General features: G+C 55.9%; 1 protein-coding gene across 1 annotated transcript in view; it reads left to right on the top strand.

Annotated features, from left to right (window-relative positions):
- Window positions 1–671: 671 nt before the first annotated feature.
- LOC123749091 (uncharacterized) overlaps window positions 672–17,262 on the top strand; it is a 174,065-nt gene continuing 157,474 nt past the window's right edge. The window contains exon 1 of the mRNA XM_069321495.1: window positions 672–1,037. The gene's annotated coding sequence lies outside the window, so the exon portion shown is untranslated. The remainder of the gene's footprint in view (window positions 1,038–17,262) is intronic.

Here is a 17,262-nt window from a genome sequence, read left to right as displayed (position 1 = left end):
AAGGGATGGTGCCTGGTGATAGGGAAATTATTGGAAATCTACCACAGATAAACTATAAACATTAGCAGCTTAGGAACTATGAGCCTTTGGCCACAGTGATACTATGTTATAGCGAGAGCGGGTTGCACTAACAGAGAGGGAGCACAGAGCACACACAGCTGGCCCAGTGGTGTGTGATAGATATCTCCACAGCTGGCCCAGTAGTGTGTGATAGATATCTCCACAGCTGGCCCAGTAGTGTGTGATAGATATCTCTACAGCTGGCCCAGTAGTGTGTGATAGATATCTCCACAGCTGGCCCAGTAGTATGTGATAGATATCTCCACAGCTGGCCCAGTAGTGTGTGATAGATATCACCACAGCTGGCCCAGTAGTGTGTGATAGATATCTCCACAGCTGGCCCAGTAGTGTGTGATAGATATCACCAGTAACATAAAGGGAGCACAGAGTACACAAAGACTGGTAATGTGTGATAAATATAACCAGTAACATAGCAGAGAGCACAGACCACACAGCTGTGCTATTAGTGTGGAAGATAATCTAGAAAGGAAAGTCACATTTTTGTCACTGGTATCGCTTTTTGTCGCTCAACGTTCCGTCCGCCTCGATATGGATACTGCGTAGCGGTGACTTGTTTGCCCTTATTTGGTGTCACCGTTGACGCCAGTGTAGTTGTGAGTAGTGTACTGTTAACAGTTCTCGTGTGTAGTGAAGTGTCTTCCTTTGGGTTTTACCAGCATTCATTGATTTTATCTGTTGTGAAGACTGTACCTGGTGTCCTGAAGGTACTGACCATAGTGTGACCACAGGGCCTTGTCCTGAGTGTGACAGTTGGTTACATTGAGAGTGTGGCCTGGTGTGCAGTGATAAGTAATTAGAGACAAACTATCCTTAGCAGCTCTCCAGCCTACAGCTTTTGGTAAACCAGTGAGCCATAAGGTTTTGGTAAAACAAGCAGCAAATAGCTCTTGGTGTAACAGCCAGTTTAGCGCTAGTGGTACATCAAACATCATCCGGTTATTGTCGTCTAACAAAAGGTCTGTGATAATCTGAATTGTTGTTATTTCTTACACAAATTATTATAAAAGTTCAACATAAGATTAATAATAGTTTTTCAAGTGAAAGTATGTATTCAATATGTAACTATTCTGCTGAGAATTTTCATGTGCCAGTCCATAGGTAATGTCTTTAACGTCAGCCAAAGGGGACAAAGGTGTTCCTACACTCATTTGTAGACGTCGGCCACAGTTATATAGTCTCCTCCACAATAGTGTCCAAGGTTTTTCATATATTACAGACTACTGCTGTTCTCTGTAAGTGATCTTGAACTTCCGACATTTCACACAATTATTAACCACATGTCTAACCCTACTTTGGCGTTGTAACAACTACTCTACCACCCACAAGATGGGTATGGGGTCCTCTACGACCCTCAGGATAGGTATGGGGTCAACTACCATCCAAATGACGTGTGTGGGGTCCAGGGTCCACTACCACCCACAGGATGGGTGTGGGGTCAACCCAAATGACGTGTGTGGGGTCCGGAGTCAACTACCACCCACAGGATGGGAATGGGGTCCACTACCTCCCCTCAAGATGGGTATGGGGTCCACTACCACCTACAAGATGGGTATGGAGTTCACTACCACCCGCAGGATGGGTATGGGGTCTACTACCACCCACAATATGGGTATGGGGTCCATTTCCCCATACAAGATGGGTATGGGGTCCACTACCACCCGCAGGAGGGGAATGGGGTCCACTACCAACAACAAAATGGGTATGGGGTCCACTACCACCCGCAGGATAGGTATGGGGTCCACTACCACCCACAGGATGGGTATGGGGTCCACTGCCATCAACAGGATGAGTATATTGGGTACTCTACCACCCACAAGATGGGTATGGGGTCCTCTACGACCCTCAGGATAGGTATGGGGTCCACTACCATCCAAATGACGTGTGTTGGGTCCGGGGTCCACTACCACCCACAGGATGGGTGTGGGGTCAACCCAAATGACGTGTGTGGGGTCCGGAGTCAACTACCACCCACAGGATGGGAATGGGGTCCACTAACCCCCACAAGATGGGTATGGGGTCCACTACCACCTACAAGATGGGTATGGAGTTCACTACCACCCGCAGGATGGGTATGGGGTCTACTACCACCCACAATATGGGTATGGGGTCCATTTCCCCATACAAGATGGGTATGGGGTCCACTACCACCCGCAGGAGGGGAATGGGGTCCACTACCAACAACAAAATGGGTATGGGGTCCACTACCAACAACAAAATGGGTATGGGGTCCACTACCACCCGCAGGATAGGTATGGGGTCCACTACCACCCACAGGATGGGTATGGGGTCCACTACCTCCCACAATATGGGTATGGGGTCCGTAGGCAGTGTAAAGCGCCCTAAATGCCTCCTTACTTAGGTTTCTGAATGATGTTCTAACTTTTGCCAGTGTAGAGTACGCTGCTGTCGTTATCCTATTTATATGTGCCTCAGGAGATAGATTAGGTGTTACGTCCACCCCCAGGTCTCTTTCACGCGTCGTTACAGGTAGGCTGTTCCCCTTCATTGTGTACTGTCCCTTTGGTCTCCTATCTCCTAGTCCCATTTCCATAACTTTACATTTGCTCGTGTTGAATTCCAGTAGCCATTTCTCTGACCATCTCTGCAACCTGTTCAGGTCCTCTTGGAGGATCCTGCAATCCTCATCTGTCACAACTCTTCTCATCAACTTTGCGTCATCCGCAAACATCGACATGTTGGACTGTACGCCTGTGTGTGTGTGTGTGTGTGTGTGTGGTCTTGAGAGTAAGGACAAGACAAGAACATATCGATGCCAACACAGAAGACAATGTCCAACATAACAGGCCAATTACACTGGATTAATCTTTGTGTTTAGATAGGAGATGCCTCGTATGGGCCAATAAGCCTTCTGCAGCCCCTATGTTTATCCCTTATGTATCCCCCCATGTTTTTCACCTTCATTGTATTATCACCTGACCTAATGCGGGTATAAAATCAACTAGTATTGTAAGATTGTTCACTTGAGAATGAACCATGGAGGGTCGAAACGTCGTGCAAATTATACAAATAAGTGTAATACACTCTATAGTAAATCACTTCTTTTCTTCACCTTAAAAGTACGAAAATGAGTTTTGGAGAACTCCTATTCCAATTAAGCCCTGATGCTAAGAAAATAGTTAGAGGGATAGAAGCCCTAAACCAGAAAATAATAAATACAGAATATGCGGTCATATTCAATGAAACATGTATAAATATATATATGTATGTATAAGTAAGTATGTATGTATGTATGTAATTATGTATTCCTAATCACGTTAAAGACTTCCCCTCTATCATCCAATTTAAGAGAAAAGCAACTAAGTTTTACATAATCAACTCCTTGTAACTTAACTTATCTCCTAAATGTCAACATACGTGAGTTCAGTTCATGCTGTTCATCTCAATCAGTCTTAATTCTTAGTCTTTAAGGTTTTTCCCAGATCTTGAGCAAACTAAAGCGTATTAGTGTTTTAGGCAGAAAATAAACTTGTTTTATCTTGAAACCCAACATTCTACTTGTAACTCCCAACCACTCATAACACCACCACCACTCCCAACACCACCACCACTCCCAACACCAACACCACTCCCTACACCACCACCACTCCCAACACCAACACCACCACCACTCCCAACACCAACACCACTCCCAACACCAACACCACTCCCTACACCACCACCACTCCCAACACCAACACCACTCCCAACACCAACACCACTCCGAACACCACAACCACTCCCAACACCAACACCACTCCCAACACCACCACCACTCCCAACACCACCACCACTCCCATCAACACCAACACCACTCCGAACACCACCATCACTCCCAACACCACCACCACTCCCAACACCAACACCACTCCGAACACCACCACCACTCCCAACACCAACACCACTCAAAACACCACCACCACTCCCAACACCACCACCACTCCCAACACAACCACCACTCCCAACACCACCACCACTCCCAACACCAACACCACTCCCAACACCACCACCACTCCCAACACCAACACCACTCCCAACACCACCACCACTCCCAACACCACCACCACTCCCAACACCACCACCACTCCCAACACCACCACCACTCCCAACACCACCACCACTCCCAACACCACCACCACTCCCAACACCACCACCACTCCCAACACCACCACCACTCCCAACACCACCACCACTCCCAACACCACAACCACTCCCAACACCACCACCACTCCCAACACCACAACCACTCCCAACACCACCACCACTCCCAACACCACCACCACTCCCAACACCACTCCTAACACCACAACCACTCCCAACACCACCACCACTCCCAACACCACCACCACTCCCAACACCACTCCCAACACCACAACCACTCTTAACACCACCACCACTCCCAACACCACCACCACTCCCAACACCACCACCACTCCCAACACCACCACCACTCCCAACACCAACACCACTCCCAACACCACCACCACTCCCAACACCACCACCACTCCCAACACCACCACCACTCCCAACACCAACACCACTCCCAACACCACAACCACTCCCAACACCACAACCACTCCCAACACCACCACCAATCCCAACACCAACACCACTCCCAACACCACCACCACTCCCAACACCACCACCACTCCCAACACCACAACCACTCCCAACACCACCACCACTCCCAACACCACCACCACTCCCAACACCACCACCACTCCCAACACCACAACCACTCCCAACACCACCACCACTCCCAACACCAACACCACTCCCAACACCACCACCACTCCCAACACCACCACCACTCCCAACACCACAACCACTCCCAACACCACCACCACTCCCAACACCACCACCACTCCCAACACCACAACCACTCCCAACACCACCACCACTCCCAACACCACCACCACTCCCAACACCACTCCCAACACCACCACCACTCCCAACACCAACACCACTCCCAACACCACCACCACTCCCAACACCACCACCACTCCCAACACCACCACCACTCCCAACACCACCACCACTCCCAACACCACCACAACTCCCAACACCACCACCACTCCCAACACCACCACCACTCCCAACACCACCACCACTCCCAACACCACCACCACTCCCAACACCACAACCACTCCCAACACCACCACCACTCCCAACACCACAACCACTCCCAACACCACCACCACTCCCAACACCACCACCACTCCCAACACCACTCCCAACACCACAACCACTCCCAACACCACCACCACTCCCAACACCACCACCACTCCCAACACCACTCCCAACACCACAACCACTCTTAACACCACCACCACTCCCAACACCACCACCACTCCCAACACCACCACCACTCCCAACACCACCACCACTCCCAACACCAACACCACTCCCAACACCACCACCACTCCCAACACCACCACCACTCCCAACACCACCACCACTCCCAACACCAACACCACTCCCAACACCACAACCACTCCCAACACCACAACCACTCCCAACACCACCACCAATCCCAACACCAACACCACTCCCAACACCACCAACACTCCCAACACCACCACTACTCCCAACACCACAACCACTCCCAACACCACCACCACTCCCAACACCACCACCACTCCCAACACCACCACCACTCCCAACACCACAACCACTCCCAACACCACCACCACTCCCAACACCAACACCACTCCCAACACCACCACCACTCCCAACACCACCACCACTCCCAACACCACTCCCAACACCACAACCACTCCCAACACCACCACCACTCCCAACACCACCACCACTCCCAACACCACAACCACTCCCAACACCACCAACACTCCCAACACCACAACCACTCCCAACACCACCACCACTCCCAACACCACCACCACTCCCAACACCACAACCACTCCCAACACCACCACCACTCCCAACACCAACACCACTCCCAACACCACAACCACTCCCAACACCACCACTACTCCCAACACCAACACCACTCCCAACACCACCACCACTCCCAACACCACCACCACTCCCAACACCACAACCACTCCCAACACCACCACCACTCCCAACACCAACACCACTCCCAACACCACCACCACTCCCAAAACCACCACCACTCCCAACACCACCACCACTCCCAACACCACCACCACTCCCAACACCACCACCACTCCCAACACCACCACCACTCCCAACACCACCACCACTCCCAACACCACCACCACTCCCAACACCACCACCACTCCCAACACCACCACCACTCCCAACACCACCACCACTCCCAACATCACAACCACTCCCAACACCAACACCACTCCCAACACCACCACCACTCCCAACACCACCACCACTCCCAACACCACTCCCAACACCACAATTACTCCCAACACCACCACCACTCCCAACACCACCACCACTCCCAACACCACCACCACTCCCAACACACAACCACGCCCAACACCACCACCACTCCCAACACCACAACCACTCCCAACACCACCACCACTCCCAACACCACCACCACTCCCAACACCACCACCACTCCCAACACCACTCCCAACACCACAACCACTCCCAACACCACCACCACTCCCAACACCACCACCACTTCCAACACCAACACCACTCCCAACACCACCACCACTCCCAACACCACCACCACTCCCAACACCACAACCACTCCCAACACCACCACCACTCCCAACACCAACACCACTCCCAACACCACCACCACTCCCAAAACCACCACCACTCCCAACACCACCACCACTCCCAACACCACCACCACTCCCAACACCACCACCACTCCCAACACCACCACCACTCCCAACACCACCACCACTCCCAACACCACAACCACTCCCAACACCAACACCACTCCCAACACCACCACCACTCCCAACACCACCACCACTCCCAACACCACCACCACTCCCAACACCACCACCACTCCCAACACCACTCCCAACACCACAACCACTCCCAACACCACCACCACTCCCAACACCACCACCACTCCCAACACCACAACCACTCCCAACACCACCACCACTCCCAACACCACAACCACTCCCAACACCACCACCACTCCCAACACCACCACCACTCCCAACACCACCACCACTCCCAACACCACTCCCAACACCACAACCACTCCCAACACCACCACCACTCCCAACACCACCACCACTCCCAACACCACAACCACTCCCAACACCACCACCACTCCCAACACCACAACCACTCCCAACACCACCACCACTGCCAACACCACCACCACTCCCAACACCACCACCACTCCCAACACCACAACCACTCCCAACACCACCACCACTCCCAACACCAACACCACTCCCAACACCACAACCACTCCCAACACCACCACCACTCCCAACACCAACACCACTCCCAACACCACCACCACTCCCAACACCACCACCACTCCCAACACCACAACCACTCCCAACACCACCACCACTCCGAACACCAACACCACTCCCAACACAACTACCACTCCCAAAACCACCACCACTCCCAACACCACCACCACTCCCAACACCACCACCACTCCCAACACACAACCACGCCCAACACCACCACCACTCCCAACACCACAACCACTCCCAACACCACCACCACTCCCAACACCACCACCACTCCCAACACCACCACCACTCCCAACACCACTCCCAACACCACAACCACTCCCAACACCACCACCACTCCCAACACCACCACCACTTCCAACACCAACACCACTCCCAACACCACCACCACTCCCAACACCACCACCACTCCCAACACCACAACCACTCCCAACACCACCACCACTCCCAACACCAACACCACTCCCAACACCACCACCACTCCCAAAACCACCACCACTCCCAACACCACCACCACTCCCAACACCACCACCACTCCCAACACCACCACCACTCCCAACACCACCACCACTCCCAACACCACCACCACTCCCAACACCACAACCACTCCCAACACCAACACCACTCCCAACACCACCACCACTCCCAACACCACCACCACTCCCAACACCACCACCACTCCCAACACCACCACCACTCCCAACACCACTCCCAACACCACAACCACTCCCAACACCACCACCACTCCCAACACCACCACCACTCCCAACACCACAACCACTCCCAACACCACCACCACTCCCAACACCACAACCACTCCCAACACCACCACCACTCCCAACACCACCACCACTCCCAACACCACCACCACTCCCAACACCACTCCCAACACCACAACCACTCCCAACACCACCACCACTCCCAACACCACCACCACTCCCAACACCACAACCACTCCCAACACCACCACCACTCCCAACACCACAACCACTCCCAACACCACCACCACTGCCAACACCACCACCACTCCCAACACCACCACCACTCCCAACACCACAACCACTCCCAACACCACCACCACTCCCAACACCAACACCACTCCCAACACCACAACCACTCCCAACACCACCACCACTCCCAACACCAACACCACTCCCAACACCACCACCACTCCCAACACCACCACCACTCCCAACACCACAACCACTCCCAACACCACCACCACTCCGAACACCAACACCACTCCCAACACAACTACCACTCCCAAAACCACCACCACTCCCAACACCACCACCACTCCCAACACCACCACCACTCCCAACACAACCACCACTCCCAACACCACCACCACTCCCAACACCACCACCACTCCCAACACCACTCCCAACACCACAATTACTCCCAACACCACCACCACTCCCAACACCACCACCACTCCCAACACCACCACCACTCCCAACACCACAACCACTCCCAACACCACCACCACTCCCAACACCACAACCACTCCCAACACCACCACCACTCCCAACACCACCACCACTCCCAACACCACCACCACTCCCAACACCACTCCCAACACCACAACCACTCCCAACACCACCACCACTCCCAACACCACCACCACTCCCAACACCAACACCACTCCCAACACCACCACCACTCCCAACACCACCACCACTCCCAACACCACAACCACTCCCAACACCACCACCACTCCCAACACCAACACCACTCCCAACACCACCACCACTCCCAAAACCACCACCACTCCCAACACCACCACCACTCCCAACACCACCACCACTCCCAACACCACCACCACTCCCAACACCACCACCACTCCCAACACCACCACCACTCCCAACACCACAACCACTCCCAACACCAACACCACTCCCAACACCACCACCACTCCCAACACCACCACCACTCCCAACACCACCACCACTCCCAACACCACCACCACTCCCAACACCACCACCACTCCCAACACCACTCCCAACACCACAACCACTCCCAACACCACCACCACTCCCAACACCACCACCACTCCCAACACCACAACCACTCCCAACACCACCACCACTCCCAACACCACAACCACTCCCAACACCACCACCACTCCCAACACCACCACCACTCCCAACACCACCACCACTCCCAACACCACTCCCAACACCACAACCACTCCCAACACCACCACCACTCCCAACACCACCACCACTCCCAACACCACAACCACTCCCAACACCACCACCACTCCCAACACCACAACCACTCCCAACACCACCACCACTCCCAACACCACCACCACTCCCAACACCACCACCACTCCCAACACCACAACCACTCCCAACACCACCACCACTCCCAACACCAACACCACTCCCAACACCACAACCACTCCCAACACCACCACCACTCCCAACACCAACACCACTCCCAACACCACCACCACTCCCAACACCACCACCACTCCCAACACCACAACCACTCCCAACACCACCACCACTCCGAACACCAACACCACTCCCAACACAACCACCACTCCCAAAACCACCACCACTCCCAACACCACCACCACTCCCAACACCACCACCACTCCCAACACAACCACCACTCCCAACACCACCACCACTCCCAACACCACCACCACTCCCAACACCACAACCACTCCCAACACCACCACCACTCCCAACACCAACACCACTCCCAACACCACCACTACTCCCAACACCACCACCACTCCCAACACCACTCCCAACACCACTCCCAACACCACAACCACTCCCAACACCACCACCACTCCCAACACCACCACCACTCCCAACACCAACACCACTCCCAACACCACCACCACTCCCAACACCACCACCACTCCCAACACCACAACCACTCCCAACACCACCACCACTCCCAACACCAACACCACTCCCAACACCACCACCACTCCCAAAACCACCACCACTCCCAACACCACCAACACTCCCAACACCACCACCACTCCCAACACCACAACCACTCCCAACACCACCACCACTCCCAACACCAACACCACTCCCAACACCACCACCACTCCCAAAACCACCACCACTCCCAACACCACCACCACTCCCAACACCACCACCACTCCCAACACCACCACCACTCCCAACACCACCACCACTCCCAACACCACCACCACTCCCAACACCACAACCACTCCCAACACCAACACCACTCCCAACACCACCACCACTCCCAACACCACCACCACTCCCAACACCACCACCACTCCCAACACCACCACCACTCCCAACACCACTCCCAACACCACAACCACTCCCAACACCACCACCACTCCCAACACCACCACCACTCCCAACACCACAACCACTCCCAACACCACCACCACTCCCAACACCACAACCACTCCCAACACCACCACCACTCCCAACACCACCACCACTCCCAACACCACCACCACTCCCAACACCACTCCCAACACCACAACCACTCCCAACACCACCACCACTCCCAACACCACCACCACTCCCAACACCACAACCACTCCCAACACCACCACCACTCCCAACACCACAACCACTCCCAACACCACCACCACTCCCAACACCACCACCACTCCCAACACCACCACCACTCCCAACACCACAACCACTCCCAACACCACCACCACTCCCAACACCAACACCACTCCCAACACCACAACCACTCCCAACATCACCACCACTCCCAACACCAACACCACTCCCAACACCACCACCACTCCCAACACCACCACCACTCCCAACACCACAACCACTCCCAACACCACCACCACTCCGAACACCAACACCACTCCCAACACAACCACCACTCCCAAAACCACCACCACTCCCAACACCACCACCACTCCCAACACCACCACCACTCCCAACACAACCACCACTCCCAACACCACCACCACTCCCAACACCACCACCACTCCCAACACCACAACCACTCCCAACACCACCACCACTCCCAACACCAACACCACTCCCAACACCACCACTACTCCCAACACCACCACCACTCCCAACACCACTCCCAACACCACTCCCAACACCACTCCCAACACCACAACCACTCCCAACACCACCACCACTCCCAACACCACCACCACTCCCAACACCAACACCACTCCCAACACCACCACCACTCCCAACACCACCACCACTCCCAACACCACAACCACTCCCAACACCACCACCACTCCCAACACCAACACCACTCCCAACACCACCACCACTCCCAAAACCACCACCACTCCCAACACCACCACCACTCCCAACACCACCACCACTCCCAACACCACCACCACTCCCATCACCACCACCACTCCCAACACCACCACCACTCCCAACACCACAACCACTCCCAACACCAACACCACTCCCAACACCACCACCACTCCCAACACCACCACCACTCCCAACACCACCACCACTCCCAACACCACCACCACTCCCAACACCACTCCCTACACCACAACCACTCCCAACACCACAACCACTCCCAACACCACCACCACTCCCAACACCACAACCACTCCCAACACCACCACCACTCCCAACACCACAACCACTCCCAACACCACCACCACTCCCAACACCACCACCACTCCCAACACCACCACCACTCCCAACACCACTCCCAACACCACAACCACTCCCAACACCACCACCACTCCCAACACCACCACCACTCCCAACACCACAACCACTCCCAACACCACCACCACTCCCAACACCACAACCACTCCCAACACCACCACCACTCCCAACACCACCACCACTCCCAACACCACCACCACTCCCAACACCACAACCACTCCCAACACCACCACCACTCCCAACACCACAACCACTCCCAACACCACCACCACTCCCAACACCAACACCACTCCCAACACCACCACTACTCCCAACACCACCACCACTCCCAACACCACTCCCAACACCACAACCACTCCCAACACCACCACCACTCCCAACACCACCACCACTCCCAACACCACTCCCAACACCACAACCACTCTTAACACCACCACCACTCCCAACACCACCACCACTCCCAACACCACCACCACTCCCAACACCACCACCACTCCCAACACCAACACCACTCCCAACACCACCACCACTCCCAACACCACCACCACTCCCAACACCACCACCACTCCCAACACCAACACCACTCCCAACACCACAACCACTCCCAACACCACAACCACTCCCAACACCACCACCAATCCCAACACCAACACCACTCCCAACACCACCACCACTCCCAACACCACCACCACTCCCAACACCACAACCACTCCCAACACCACCACCACTCCCAACACCACCACCACTCCCAACACCACCACCACTCCCAACACCACAACCACTCCCAACACCACCACTACTCCCAACACCAACACCACTCCCAACACCACCACCACTCCCAACACCACTCCCAACACCACAACCACTCCCAACACCACCACCACTCCCAACACCACCACCACTCCCAACACCACAACCACTCCCAACACCACCACCACTCCCAACACCACCACCACTCCCAACACCACTCCCAACACCACCACCACTCCCAACACCAACACCACTCCCAACACCACCACCACTCCCAACACCACCACCACTCCCAACACCACCACCACTCCCAACACCACCACCACTCCTAACACCACCACCACTCCCAACACCACCACCACTCCCAACACCACCACCACTCCCAACACCACCACTACTCCCAACACCACCACCACTCCCAACACCACAACCACTCCCAACACCACCACCACTCCCAACACCACAACCACTCCCAACACCACCACCACTCCCAACACCACCACCACTCCCAACACCACTCCCAACACCACAACCACTCCCAACACCACCACCACTCCCAACACCACCACCACTCCCAACACCACAACAACTCTTAACACCACCACCACTCCCAACACCACCACCACTCCCAACACCACCACCACTCCCAACACCACCACCACTCCCAACACCAACACCACTCCCAACACCACCACCACTCCCAACACCACCACCACTCCCAACACCACCACCACTCCCAACACCAACACCACTCCCAACACCACAACCACTCCCAACACCACAACCACTCCCAACACCACCACCAACCCCAACACCAACACCACTCCCAACACCACCACCACTCCCAACACCACCACCACTCCCAACACCACAACCACTCCCAACACCACCACCACTCCCAACACCACCACCACTCCCAACACCACCACCACTCCCAACACCACAACCACTCCCAACACCACCACCACTCCCAACACCAACACCACTCCCAACACCACCACCACTCCCAACACCACCACCACTCCCAACACCACTCCCAACACCACAACCACTCCCAACACCACCACCACTCCCAACACCACCACCACTCCCAACACCACAACCACTCCCAACACCACCACCACTCCCAACACCACAACCACTCCCAACACCACCACCACTCCCAACACCACCACCACTCCCAACACCACAACCACTCCCAACACCACCACCACTCCCAACACCAACACCACTCCCAACACCACAACCACTCCCAACACCACCACTACTCCCAACACCAACACCACTCCCAACACCACCACCACTCCCAACACCACCACCACTCCCAACACCACAACCACTCCCAACACCACCACCACTCCCAACACCAACACCACTCCCAACACCACCACCACTCCCAAAACCACCACCACTCCCAACACCACCACCACTCCCAACACCACCACCACTCCCAACACCACCACCACTCCCAACACCACCACCACTCCCAACACCACCACCACTCCCAACACCACAACCACTCCCAACACCACCACCACTCCCAACACCAACACCACTCCCAACACCACCACTACTCCCATCACCACCACCACTCCCAACACCACAACCAATCCCAACACCACCACCACTCCCAACACCACCACCACTCCCAACACCACTCCCAACACCACAACCACTCCCAACACCACCACCACTCCCAACACCACCACCACTCCCAACACCACCACCACTCCCAACACCACCACCACTCCCAACACCAACACCACTCCCAACACCACCACCACTCCCAACACCACCACCACTCCCAACACCACCACCACTCCCAACACCACCACCACTCCCAACACCACCACCACTCCCAACACCACAACCACTCCCAACACCACCACCACTCCCAACACCAACACCACTCCCAACACCACCACTACTCCCAACACCACCACCACTCCCAACACCACAACCAATCCCAACACCACCACCACTCCCAACACCACCACCACTCCCAACACCACTCCCAACACCACAACCACTCCCAACACCACCACCACTCCCAACACCACCACCACTCCCAACACCACCACCACTCCCAACACCACCACCACTCCCAACACCAACACCACTCCCAACACCACCACCACTCCCAACACCACCACCACTCCCAACACCACCACCACTCCCAACACCACCACCACTCCCAACACCAACACCACTCCCAACACCACAACAACTCCCAACACCACCACCACTCCCAACACCAACACCACTCCCAACACCACCACCACTCCCAACACCACCACTACTCCCAACACCACAACCACTCCCAACACCACCACAACTCCCAACACCAACACCACTCCCAACACCACCACCACTCCCAAAACCACCACCACTCCCAACACCACCACCACTCCCAACACCACCACCACTCCCAACACCACCACCACTCCCAACACCACCACCACTCCCAACACCACCACCACTCCCAACACCACAACCACTCCCAACACCACCACCACTCCCAACACCAACACCACTCCCAACACCACCACCACTCCCAACACCACCACCACTCCCAACACCACAACCACTCCCAACACCACCACCACTCCCAACACCAACACCACTCCCAACACCACCACCACTCCCAACACCACCACCACTCCCAACACCACTCCCAACACCACAACCACTCCCAACACCACCACCACTCCCAACACCAACACCACTCCCAACACCACCACCACTCCCAACACCACCACCACTTCCAACACCACTCCCAACACCACAACCACTCCCAACACCACCACCACTCCCAACACCACCACCACTCCCAACACCAACTCCACTCCCAACACCACCACCACTCCCAAAACCACCACCACTCCCAACACCACCACCACTTCCAACACCACCACCACTCCCAACACCACCACCACTCCCAACACCACCACCACTCCCAACACCACCACCACTCCCAACACCACAACCACTCCCAACACCAACACCACTCCCAACACCACCACCACTCCCAACACCACCACCACTCCCAACACCACCACCACTCCCAACACCACCACCACTCCCAACACCACCACCACTCCCAACACCACTCCCAACACCACAACCACTCCCAACACCACCACCACTCCCAACACCACCACCACTCCCAACACCACAACCACTCCCAACACCACCACCACTCCCAACACCACAACCACTCCCAACACCACCACCACTCCCAACACCAACACCACTCCCAACACCACCACCACTCCCAACACCACTCCCAACACCACAACCACTCCCAACACCACCACCACTCCCAACACCAACACCACTCCCAACACCACAACCACTCCCAACACCACCACCACTCCCAACACCAACACCACTCCCAACACCACCACCACTCCCAACACCACCACCACTCCCAACACCAACACCACTCCCAACACCACCACCACTCCCAACACCACCACCACTCCCAACACCACCACCACTCCCAACACCACCACCACTCCCAACACCAACACCACTCCCAACACCACAACAACTCCCAACACCACCACCACTCCCAACACCAACACCACTCCCAACACCACCACCACTCCCAACACCACCACTACTCCCAACACCACAACCACTCCCAACACCACCACAACTCCCAACACCAACACCACTCCCAACACCACCACCACTCCCAACACCACCACCACTCCCAACACCACCACCACTCCCAACACCACCACCACTCCCAACACCACCACCACTCCCAACACCACCACCACTCCCAACACCACCACCACTCCCAACACCACAACCACTCCCAACACCACCACCACTCCCAACACCAACACCACTCCCAACACCACCACCACTCCCAACACCACCACCACTCCCAACACCACAACCACTCCCAACACCACCACCACTCCCAACACCAACACCACTCCCAACACCACCACCACTCCCAACACCACCACCACTCCCAACACCACTCCCAACACCACAACCACTCCCAACACCACCACCACTCCCAACACCAACACCACTCCCAACACCACCACCACTCCCAACACCACCACCACTTCCAACACCACTCCCAACACCACAACCACTCCCAACACCACCACCACTCCCAACACCACCACCACTCCCAACACCAACTCCACTCCCAACACCACCACCACTCCCAAAACCACCACCACTCCCAACACCACCACCACTTCCAACACCACCACCACTCCCAACACCACCACCACTCCCAACACCACCACCACTCCCAACACCACCACCACTCCCAACACCACAACCACTCCCAACACCAACACCACTCCCAACACCACCACCACTCCCAACACCACCACCACTCCCAACACCACCACCACTCC

The sequence above is a fragment of the Procambarus clarkii genome, chromosome 9 (assembly GCF_040958095.1).
Source record: "Procambarus clarkii isolate CNS0578487 chromosome 9, FALCON_Pclarkii_2.0, whole genome shotgun sequence".
NCBI lineage: Eukaryota > Metazoa > Arthropoda > Malacostraca > Decapoda > Cambaridae > Procambarus > Procambarus clarkii.
Note: the sequence above shows the minus strand (reverse complement) of the source record. Positions and strands in the feature narration are given on the sequence as shown.